Raw genomic sequence first — 13,236 nt, forward strand, 5'->3', positions numbered from 1 at the left:
GACATAAATAATTTTATGCACTACTACAAAAAACACTTTCTAAGTCGATTATTTTGTGCATTTTACATCGGTTATTAGCCGTCGGCGTAGGAGAAAGTCTACACTTTCTACGACGGTTACCTAGAGAGCTGTCTTAGAAAAATATGCTATTTTAAAACGATTCTTAGTTAAAAACCATTTTAGAATGATACCTTTCTAAAACAGTTCTTTAGAGAACCGTAACGTTTTAAAATGGTACACTTTCTAAGACGGTTCTATGAAGAATTGTTTTAGAATATTTTTTTTTATCGATTCTAAAACAATTTTCTTAGAAAACCATCTTAGAATGTGTAATTCTAAGACGATTTTTCAAAGAACCGTCTTAGAATGCGTTTTTTTAATAAAAAAACAACGTGTACATACTCAAGGTACATTTTGTTGTTGGTGGCCTTGTGCAGCCACGTGACTACCCATAACAACTCATCCATGTATCCCCTCACCGACGCATAATAGCTCTTTAATTACCACTTCAACACTAGCATCATAATTTCCCCTATACTTGTCCCCGAACTCAAACAAATGCAAAAACACACACTAACTATTTTCATTCCAACAATACTTCTTAAAAAATGCTAATAAATGTCCTAAAGACAAGACACCATTAATTCCTAGAAAAAAAAACATTAGAAAAACCTCTAGTGAAGTAAATACCAATGAAAAAAAAGACATAAACTTCCAATCTCACGAAAATTAAATGGATTTTAAATCTGCTGTGCAACCAAAAAAATTACAATATATTTTCAATTTTTTAATAATACAAAAGCATGTGAATTTTGTGAATGTATAGTGCAAATAAAGCCTTTTTTAATGCAAAAAAAAAAAATCATAAAAGGATAATACTTTTTTTATAAAAAAAAATGTTTAGTTCCTCGTAATAAATTTTATAAATTAATTAATTATTTTTTTATTTTTAAAATACTATTAATAGATAAAATTTTTTGAGGGATCTGAAACGGTCTTTCTCTTGCTCGATGGTATGACGGCAAAGCAACAATTCAAGCTCATGTTTCAATGAATAAGATTTTTTTTTAAAGAAAAACTCCCTTGTTGAGTTGTCAAAATAATTTATTGGATCAAGGCACATAAAAAATGAAAAATTGAAGAATTGGAAGCATACCTCGTGCATGTGCCACAAGGAAGCATGCCAAAGAGCTCTATGAGCCCATCTTGCCTAAAATTCCATAGCCACCTTAAAATTAGACATACCCAATTGAATTCAAGAGGCAAAATTGAATTATATACCCAATGTCATAATAAATAGATATAGAAGTATAGGACTTACAATGGCACCAACAGAGAGGGAAAATGTGCATAGCATTTCAGACTAAGGAACATCTCCACCCTATGCCAACACAAACTCAATATTTAGATGAAAAAAATAGCATAAACATAGACCAATTGAACTAAATAAAACTAAAATCAGTGTGAATTAATATACTTCCATTTGCCAGGGGAACCTATAATAAACGACAAAGACTGCCATAAAGGTTTATTTTAGCAGAAAAAAGGGGCAATATCAGAAGCCAATACACACACATAAATAGACATTTGTCACAACACTACAACATTTTCCCTTGATGCTCCACAAAAAATACAGCCCCGCATTTACAACACTTAATGAGTGAAATCAATCTTAACTACCCTATAGACAAATTATAGATACATGTAATTTGCTTCCAATAATTTTAATTATATATCTGTTTCTAGATCAACTATTATTCACAATGAACTCAACAACAATAATCTCAAGCAGAAACGACTTCCATAAATTAACATATGGAAATATGTATTTTTTTAGTTTTTTGGAATTTAAATTCTAAAAAATTGAAATATTTCATCGGATGAAAATTTTATATACTTTCAAAATTTAATTCCTAGAAATATGAAACCAATATAATCACTTGTTGCTTATTAAAAATAATATATATAATGATTTGAAATTAAAAATTAAGGTGTGAATAGGAAAGAAAACTGTTGAAAGCAATAGTCCTTCTCTAATTGGATTAGTGGGCTAAGCCCAAAGATGGAGGAGTACCTAGTGAGTATAAAATGCATGTGGCTCTCGTGGTTTGGCGCCGGTGCTTAAGAAATAACAATGGCTTCGAACAAAAGGCATTTCGTGGAGGAAGGCGATGATACTCACCATAAACTACATAGATGATGCTAGTACAATAACCACCTTTTTTTTTTTTACTAAAATTCTTCCTAAATTCCATTTGAAAATGAAAGAAACTAAACCTTTATAAGATCCATTTGTTAAAGTAATTACAGCAAAAAACTACACGTATGTCATTGTATGTAAAAAATATATAAAACTTTCAGCTATTAATTAAGTGAAACTTGTTATAAAGTTTTAATAAATAAAAACTTGTTATGGAGTTAAATTCATATTCCTTATACAATTAGTAACACTACTTTTTTTTGGCTAAAAATTAATAGTGGGTGGGCTAACTACAACTACTGACATTTAAGCCTAGACATGTATTTATTACACACAAAGGAATTATAATTTAAAAAACATGTTTTTATAGTAATATGGAATGTTATTAAGTTTTATGCTTAATTTTAATTTCCTAATTTCATTAAATAACAATCATATTAAAAAAAATCGGTGAAATCTAGAACTTATTAACTTTGATAGAAATAAGGCTTCTTATTAACTTTAAATTGAAAAATCTAAAACTTATTAACTTTGATAGAAATAAGAGGTAGAAAGCTAGGTGTAGAGATAAAAATAAAAGGTGCCAAACCTTTTGCTTTACGCTGTGTGTATGCATTAATTCCTCTGCTCCAAGCCAACTATATGATCAGTGTATTAAATATGAAAAGTGAAACTCAACCTTCACTTTACCTCTTCTATTCTCCCTACACACAAAGGAATAATACTGTTATTGCAGGCTTTCAATTAAGGGTTAAAGACATGCAAAAACTGCACCTAGCTAGTGTGTAATAAATATATGCCTAGGCACCTTAAATGTTGAAACACTAGAGTGGCTACATGCACTAATAGAGATTTTGTTTTTTGTTTTTATGTGAAAGTACTACTACTACACTAATAGAGATGCTTTATTGATCTATAAAATATCCTTTGAAATCACGCTGCACTTTCAAAAGATGAATCACATAGACTAATTCCCCCAAATAAGAAAGAACCATCAAGTAAGACATACCCCAAGCATGGTAGCCATATTTGGGTGGATCATTCCAGAACCTTTAGCCATTCCCCCAACTCTGACCTTAGTTCCTCCAACCTAACCAACACCCAACATGGAGGAAAGCTTAACAAAATTATGGAAAGCTATCATATCAGTGAAGCCATAGGTTTGTTTTTTAAATTAGTCCTATAACTTTTGGCTGTTGAGTGCTGACCCTATATATATCAACAATTCATTCAAGTGAAATAAACAAGGCAATTTTATGATTTATCCGTAGGACTAAATGCATCCATACATACAAATGTCAAATGTGTGTTTTATCTATATTTGTATGTGTGCTTATAAAATAGTTACATACAAACTACTTGTATCAACTAAAAACAAGTGAGCAAAAAATAGTAAGTAATTGCCTTGTATGCAAGATCTGTCGTGGTGATTGCCATAGCTGCATAATCTGCCCTGTATGCAAGCTAATAAGATTTGATGAACAAAGGATTGAAAAGTAAACACAACAAGTGTTGTTCAGACTTATATACTTCTCAAGGACTAAGAAACTAAAATGGCGAAAGGAAGGCAAAAAGAAAACTACACAAATACAAAGGTCATATAATAATCACACAAAAAAAACCTGTATCAATGTTACCTGTATGGTAAAGTCGTTATAAAGTTTACCTATATCAATGTTACTGATGATTGTATTTTCACCAAATCTTCTCTTTTGCCATGATATGTTCCTACCAAGTAGAAACCTCATAACAATATACAAACGAGAAACTAATTAACAAGCAAAATAATCGGCCTACCTTTTACTGACATAGACAACATTCAGAAATAAAGGGAAAATAAAAAGAGATGAAACAATAAGGTGAAGGTAAAAAATGGAGCGACCCATTCTTTTCAGCTGGTCTTTGGAAAGTGCTTAGCATCGCACATGGCCTCTATGCTACTTCATATCCTTATATAATGAAGGACACATGTAAAGGCAAATTTTATAATAATTAGTTGGAGACTGTGCTCTAGATTGATTTTATTCCTATAAGTAAGAAAATAAAACTATATTTATCCTTAATTTAAAGTACATCATCATTTTAATATACTAAATCTCATTTTGGCCTTCTTGTACACAGAACCATATATAACAAACACAAGCACCAAGCTAGAAGTAATAATCCCCAAAATATACTTATAACCCATCAGAATGCTTCTTAATCAAATCCTTCAATCGACACTCCTCAAGGTACTCTAGCTTATCTTCCTTGAGGAAAAGAGTGATCTTAATACCCCTGCCAAGAACCTCACCAGAGGTATCACTGGTCACAGTGAATGAATCTCCAGCTCAGGACTCCCAAACGTACTGCTCATCATCATTGTGCTTGGCGGTAACAATGAACTTTTCGGCAACAAGATATGCAGAGTAGAACCCCACACCAAACTGTGCAATCATACTAACATCAACACCAACAACCAAGGCTTCCATGAATTCCTTGGTACCAGACCCAACAATTGTACCCAAGTTGTTCATCAAATCTGAAAAAAAACATCACAAAAATCAATTAGAGACTAACCGAGTAAACAAAAAGATTGGTCCACAAATATCTCAATAAAAGAACATCTCAACCTACCAGCTTTGGTCATGCCAATACCACTGTCAATAATGGTTAGTGTATTGTTAGTTTTTTCAGGAATAATATGAATGAACAACTCTAGCTGAGCATTGAGCTTGCTCTTGTCCGTCAAACTCTTAAATCTAATCTTGTCCAAAGTCTACAATTTTACATACAACCACATAACTAATTAATCTGTCAGAACAAATAAACTCAAGAAGAAAACCAATATTAACACAACCACACATCACAGTAAAAATATTCAGCGGCAAAGTACATCATTCCAATCATATTCCATCTCCAACATAACCAATTTCACTCCTACAAAATAAATTAGATATCACTAATTCACTATTCACCATTAGAGTTTGAGCAAAACACCAATAAAGAGCAACAATAATTGAATCCATTACATATCAAAACCTAAAAAATAACCTAACCGCAACGAACTTAGATCTAATCCACCATCTCAATGTTGAAGGCCTGGATGGCGGCCATGGAGAAATCGTTGGTGGCAAACTTTCCAATGTCGCGGAACCAAAGGAGGTCTTACTTGCATTCTCTTCCGGCGGTAGCATTACCAGCGTCGTCATTGTGCCTGAACGGCTTCCAACAACGCGCGATAAGACTCATCAATGCATGGAGCATCCAACATCTCTCACAAATCCTAACCCTAGGCCCCCAACACCAGAAACTCTTTTCCTAAAGAGAGCATTTAGGAACATGTCATAGAGGAGCGTCGATAAGAGCATGGAGTTACAGAGCACTGTTAGACCTTGTGGCCTCAATAATCTTAAGAGGGATAGGCTTAGAATGCAAAAGAAGCAACAACAATCAATTTAACAATGTTCTTTAAACATGCAAGACATAATTGATTGTAGTAAAATAAATAAGATAAGGGAAGAGAGAATGCAAACACAGTTTTATACTGGTTCGGCCACAATCCGAGCCTATGTCTAGTACTCAAGCAACCCACTTGAAATTTCCACTATCTTTGTAAAATCCTTTACAAAGTCTGAACCACACAGGGACAACCCATCCTTTGTGTTCATATGCTTTACAACAAGAGACTCACAGTCTCTTAGCCAATCTCATTGAATAAGAAGAATGGAAGAAGAAATCTCTCTTCAAGAGAAGAATATTACAATGAAGATATGTAAGAATCCTTATAGATTTTGCAAGTGTTTGGTCAAGGATTTCTTTTGAGAGAGCATTTGACAATGAAGTTCTTTTGGAATCTCTCTCATTGTCTTTTGAGAGGATAAGACATTTTTGTCAAGCAAAACTCTCTTAATCTTTTGAGAGGATAAAACATTTTGATCAATCAAAACTCTTTCTTTAATTCGTGCCCAAGTCACCTATTTATAGGCCTTTGATGATCATTCACAAATCCAATGAAAAGATGTGACTGTTGGCAGATTTTCTGAAAACTCTCCACTAGTAATCGATTACAATGTTTGTGTAATCGATTACACAGTTATAATTTGAAGGGTCATGACTTTTGAATTTGAATTTCGGAAATTTCGTTGCTGGTAATCGATTACAGATATATGGTAATCGATTACATGTTGAAAATTCAAATTCAAAATCCTTTTCAACAGCTATTGCTCAACCTTGTCTTCTGGTAATCGATTACACTTCCTGGTAATTGATTACCAGAGCTTTGCATGTCTTGAAAGCACTTTGTTTTAAGGCAAGACTTGGTCTTTAGTGAATCTTGAAACAAGGCTTTGTTTGTTGAAGCAATCTTGAATTATTCTTGAAGAAAATGCTTATCATTTGAAGCAGCCTTGTTAGATTCTTCTTTGACATCATCAAAATCATGTATACAGACATTCACATTTTCCCCCTTTTTGATGATGACAAACATGTGATTTCTTCTCGACATCATTAAAGCTTGCAAGATTCACATTCTCCTCCTTTTCAAGCAAATTCTTCTTGACATCATCAAAATCTTCATGATTTACATTCTCCCCCTTTTTGATGATGACAACCACTTGTAGGTTAGGAGCAACAACAAAGAAAAAATATCTATTTGCATATAGTTTACTCCCCCTTGGTTTTGCAATGTTTGCTTATATGAGACAATTGAAGATTTCATATTTTTCATATATAAAAAGTTGTCTCATAAAGAATAGAGAATTTTTCCTTACTATTTTATCTTTTATCTTTCTCTCCCCCTTTGTCAACATAAAAAACAAATCATGAATAGAGAGGAGAAAAATGTTACCACTTGTTGTAATGTATAAAAATCAAGTGATACCAAAAGGCATTAAAACAAACTATTTTGCACTCACAAAAACACAATCAATCAAACACACAATCAAAAGCAATTAACAAAACATAATCAAATACAATTATCAAAGACAATATCAATCATAATCATCAATGACAATAAAAAATTTAAACAGAAAACAAGCATCAAAACTCAATCAAAAGTTAACAATCATAGACAAAAATCATCAAAAGTAATCAATCAAAGATAAGTGACCTGTTGGTATCATTTGATATTACTTGTTGGGCTTGTTGATCAAGTGGCCTTTGCTTGTTGTCTCCATAAATCACATATTCACTTTTCTTGGGGAGAAATGTGGCATTCGTTTGTTGTCTCCATAAATCACATATTCATTTATCTTGGGCAGAAATTAATATGAATAAACTTTGATGCATGCCATGTGTTTGGAGAAATTGATATCAATGTATCGACTTTGCTCTTCTCCATTTTCATAGTCTTTCATCATGATACCCAGACTTATGATTTTCTTCTCTGAATCACTTGAATAATTCATGACATTATCTTCGCAAGTGATATATCCTTTCTTTTCTTTCATCTCTTTGAAATTCATCTTGTCGGATTTTTCCATTCTTCTTTTAAACATAGGACAATTGAATCTCATGTGCCCAAGTTGATCGCACTCAGCATTTTGGGGCTAAAGAGGAACCTTCTTCTTTCTTCTTTCATCATCATCTTCTTTCTTCTCTAGTTTTTTTTATGTAGTTGCATTTCTCTCTACCATTGTAGGAATAAATGAATCAAATTCAATGGCTTCCCATATCTTTAAATCTATGGCTTCTATAAAGATCTGCATTCGGGTTTTCCAATAATGATAACCCTCACCATTGAGCATAAGATAGATGAGACCATATCTATTCTTGAAGTTTCTAAACTTTATACAAGAATCCTGCTCTGATACCACTTGTTAGACCTTGATACTTCAATAATCCTAAGAGGGATAGGCTTAGAATGCAGAAAAAGCAACAACAATCAATTTAACAATGTTCTTTAAACATGCATGACACAATTGATTGCAACAAAATAAATAAGATAAGGGAAGAGAGAATGCAAACACAGTTTTATACTGGTTTGGCCACAACCCGTGCCTACGTCCAGTACTCAAGCAACCCACCTGAGACTTCCACTATCTTTGTAAAATCTTTTACAAAGTCTGAACCACACAGGGACAACCCATCCCTTGTGTTCAGATGCTTTACAACAATAGACTCACAGTCTCTTAGTCAATCTCATTGAATAAGAAGAATGGAAGAAGAAATCTCTCTTCAAGAGAAGAATATTACAATGAAGATCATGTAAGAATCCTTATAGATTTTGCAAGTGTTTGGTCAAGGATTTCTTTTGAGAGAGCATTTGACAATGAAGTTCTTTTGGAATCTCTCTCATTGTCTTTTGAGAGGATAAGACATTTTTGCCAAGCAAAACTCTCTTAATCTTTTGAGAGGATAAAACATTTTGATCAATCAAAACTCTCTCTTTAATTCGTGCCCAAGTCACCTATTTATAGGCCTTTGATGGTCATTCACAAATCCAATGAAAAGATGTGACTGTTGGCAGATTTTCTAAAAACTCTCCACTGGTAATCGATTACAATGTTTGTGTAATCGATTACACAATTATAATTTGAAGGGTCATGACTTTTGAATTTGAATTTCAGAAGTTTTGTTGCTGGTAATCGATTACAGACATATGGTAATCGATTACATGTTGAAAATTCAAATTCAAAATCCTTTTCAACAGCTATTTCTCAACCTTGTCTTCTGGTAATCGATTACACTTCCTGGTAATCGATTACCAAAGCCTTGCATGTCTTGAAAGCACTTTGTTTTAAGGCAAGGTTTGGTCTATAGTGAATCTTGAAACAAGGCTTTGTTTGTTGAAGCAATCTTGAATTATTCTTGAAGCAAATGCTTATCATTTGAAGCAGCCTTGTTAGATTCTTCTTTGACATCATCAAAATCATGTATACATACATTCACAAGTACACGAGTGAAGATTGAATGGGAGAGAAGAGATCAAGAGCAAGCTTCACAGACTTGAAGCTTAGTTTCTTCAGTGCCTGTGGCTCACGGGCCACCTTTATACTTGCCTAATCTATGATGTCGGTTTGGAAAATAACCCTTGTCGTATTGAATGGTTCATGTACCCTTATTTACGAAAATGCTATCGATCATTTGTTAAGGATGGTTTTAATAGAGTCATCCTTATTCACGCGTCATAAAAAGCTTTTAATTCAGTGGTGTTGACCTATCTTCAAATTGTAGAACAAAACATAAAATCGTATGTGTGTGCACTTTGTGAGGAATATATTACCAAGGCACTTGATTACCAAAACATATGATTATCTTATTTTACACTTGTTTTTTCAGTCCCTTGATTTATTTTTATTCTAATTTTTAGTCCTTTAAGATTTAATGGCAATTTTTTTTATAAATTTTAAAAAATCTTTCGTCAAATATAACAGCGGTTATAAACCTCCGCAGTTTGAAAATAAAATATTTATTTCATAAACATTACGGATGTTTAGAATCGTTGAAATATGAAATTTTAAAAACTAACACTATTAGAAAATATGCTTTCTACATCGGTTATTTATGACTTTCAACATCGGTTTTTGAACCGATGTTGAAAGTACCGACGTTGATAGTATTATCGTTAACATCGATTTTTTAAAAATCGATGCTAACGTAAAATTACCAACATCGATTATATAAATAACCGATGTTGCTAATATGAATTACACCCAAAAAAATGTATATTAATGTTGAAAGGTAACATCGGTTTTTTACAAAAAACCGATGTTAATGTATGTGTTAATGTTGACAGTTAACATCGGTTTTTTCAAAAAATCGAATGTTGACAGTTAACATCGGTTTTCTGTAAAAAAATAAACTGATGTTAACGAATGTGTTAATGTTGACAGTTAACATTGGTTTTTTGAAAAAACCGATGTTAACGAACGTGTTACTGTTGACAGTTAACATCGGTTTTCTGTAAAAAAAATCGATGTTGTTTTCAAAAAAGCATTGCACGCATTTGAAAAGTCTCCTTGCGAAACCCATCAAACACTAAACTCCCCTCATCCCACAACTTTCTCAGGTCTTCAATCAACGGACTTAGATAAACATCAATGTCATTTCCTGGTTGTCTTGGGCCCGATATCATCATAGACAACATCATGTATTTTTGCTTCATGCACAACCAAGGAGGAAAATTGAAAATTACTAGTAGAACTGACCATGAACTGTGTTGAGTGCTTAAATTGCCATTTGGATTCATTCCATCACTGGCTAATCCAAGCCTAAGATTTCTTGCCTCTTTGCTGAAATCTGGATACAAACTATCAATCTTCTTCCACTGGGAGCAATCAACTGGATGACGGAATATTCCATCAGATTTTCTCCCATTTGCATGCCAGGTAAGATCTTTTGCGTCGTCCTCATTAGCAAATAAACGCTTAAACCTTGGAATGATGGGAAGATACCACAACACCTTTGCTGGAGGGCCTTTCTTTGAGTTTTCCTCAGAACTGCAGTCCTCATCATCCTTCACCTTGTACCGTGACGCCCCACACCTAGGGTATTTCGACATTTCTTCAAATTCATGTCTGTACAGTATGCAATCATTAGGGCAAGCATGAATCTTCTGATACTCCATACCCATCGGACACAATATCTTCTTGGCCTGATAGTAGCTTTTAGGCAATGTGTTATCATGTGGAAGCAGATCGTGCACTATTTGAAGCAATGAAGTAAAACTTTTGTCACTCCATCCATATCTGGCCTTGACATTAACCAGACTTAACATCGCCGACAATAGCGTCAAGGAATTGTTGCACCCCGGATACAAAGGCTTCTTTGAGTCACTCTGCAATCTTTCATACACAGGGGCATGTGCTTGCTGGAAAGACTCTTGTCTAAGGTCACGAATCTTATCCTCCAAGTGATCTCCCATTTCTACATCAAACGGTTCGAATTGCTGCCCACTCTACATGTATGTGATTTCACCATGCCATATCCACGTGTATAATTTCTCTTAATTCCATCACACAATAGATGCTCTCGTATGCCATCCAGTATTCGTAGTCTTTCGTTCAAACAATTGATGCAAGGACAATAATATTTTCCATCTTCATCCGGTTGACCTCTTTCTGAAGCAAATTGTAAGAATTGCTCGAAGCCTTCCTCATATTCTGGGCTGATGCGACTTTCATTCATCCAACTTCGATCCATCTAAGTAATAACTTGGTCATACTCTCAAAGTTATTCGATGCATGAAAATCTCACTTTTTTATTATAGGTGTGGCCATATCCCATTCGGGAAGACCGTCTTTTATGGTAGCTTCATACATCAGGGTTAATTCTATTTTGTTAAATTTGACAAAATTTTAGCAGTATTTCGCATTGGTCTCCAAGTACACGACATGAAATCGGTGAAATTAATTTCCCGATAATCAAGTATGCACTCATAGAACAACTAGAAATGCATTACCGAAATTTCATCAAATTAAACAAAATAATTTTAACCTTACCACATGAATCTACCATAAAAATATCAGTCTCCCCAAACTGTCCAAACGGACAATTCAAGATTAAATACAATGATTAATGCAAACTATCCGCAAGAATCATTGTATCCAATCTCAATGTAATTGCTTAATAACTAATTAAACCTCTATAGTATCGACTCATGTAATTGCTACTCAAAGTTAGTTTAGTTGCTAAGGATATAATTCATATTTCATAAAATCTATAAATACCTACTTAAGTGAACTTTGAGTCCTGACATCATGTGTGTGGTAGTTGGTTAGGTGTTGCAATCCATTTTAGTAAATTGGAATAAGATTATGTGTATGGTAGTTGTTTACCATGTGTGCATTTAATCGAGAGCTAACTTCCTTGAATTTTTGCTGATTAAAAAAAGACTCATGTACCATACATATATAAACTGTAACTAGTTTTGCTTGATTGAACAAAGCAATTAATTAGCATTGCTCAAGGCCATCTTATTGTTTACTACGACTTCGTGGACTGCTATGACTAAACTTTGACTAGCTAGCGTTGTTTATAATAATAAGCATTTATATGCAAAAGGAATTGAATAAAGAAAGCCATACAAGTGCTTTATTGCTGAATAGTAATAAAATAAATAAATGAAAGGAGTAATTAATAGTATTACCATGCTTTATATCATGTAATAGTCAATATTCGAAATGGCTGACTGTTGCTTTTCTCAATTTCTCCTAGTTGCAAATCTACCGCCTAAAGCTGCTGCCATTCTAAATATGTTTGAGTAGACAAGTAGTCGTAAGGTTGCTCTTGTAAGCAATAATTATGAGTTGGGACCCAAATGATTTTAGAACAGAAAAAAAAATCTGTAATCAAATAGATAAATACAATAAACATAAAAAAATTACGTAAAATGATTGGATCCAGAAAAAAAAAAAAGAGATTAGTCTTTATCTAAAAAATATAGTACTAGCTTGTATAAGCTACTTTAGAGCAATACCTTCAACTGAATCTTTTCATATCACCTCCCAATTGTGTTTGGCATAATTCAACATCAATTTGTGCGAGACATGTTAAAAATCATTTGAGCAGTAACAATCTGAGAGTCACAAGGGTATTTCTATTTGTGCTATTCTCCACAATTTAATACTCTTCATGCATAACTTTAGTCGCTAGATGTATTCCATTGATTCTAGAGCAAGATTAATCACCTAAGTAACAATGACCTATCCAGAGTGTGTCTTTTAATTTCCCTTAGCTATTTTCCCTAAAATTAAAAGACAGCAAATTTTCCCTAAATAACATTATAACCCTGAACATATAACCTAGAACGATACACATAGGAGGAATTCAAAATGGAAAAGATAAACAATTTGTTATGAGATAAGATGGTTTGAATTGAAATTAAAGAGAATAAGCATAACCTTTGAAAGGGCAGTTGGAGCAATGGAAGTTTGGAAATCATAGAATTGAGACTCTAGCAGGGAGCTGCACGCATAAATCGAGACATCATTCAGTGTGTGAAAAAAATAAAAAAGAAACCCTAATTTGGTGGAGATTGTAGGAAGCGTAAACGTAAACATACTGGTGGTGGTAGCCATGTTTTAAATCCACGGAAAGGAGCGAAGAATCTGCGA

General features: G+C 33.4%; 1 pseudogene; it reads right to left on the bottom strand.

The window, feature by feature from the left end:
- Window positions 1–4,247: 4,247 nt before the first annotated feature.
- LOC102664229 (heat shock protein 90-2-like) lies at window positions 4,248–13,016 on the bottom strand (annotated as a pseudogene).
- Between the last annotated feature and the right edge of the window lie 220 nt (window positions 13,017–13,236).

Source organism: Glycine max, chromosome 20 (assembly GCF_000004515.6).
Source record: "Glycine max cultivar Williams 82 chromosome 20, Glycine_max_v4.0, whole genome shotgun sequence".
NCBI lineage: Eukaryota > Viridiplantae > Streptophyta > Magnoliopsida > Fabales > Fabaceae > Glycine > Glycine max.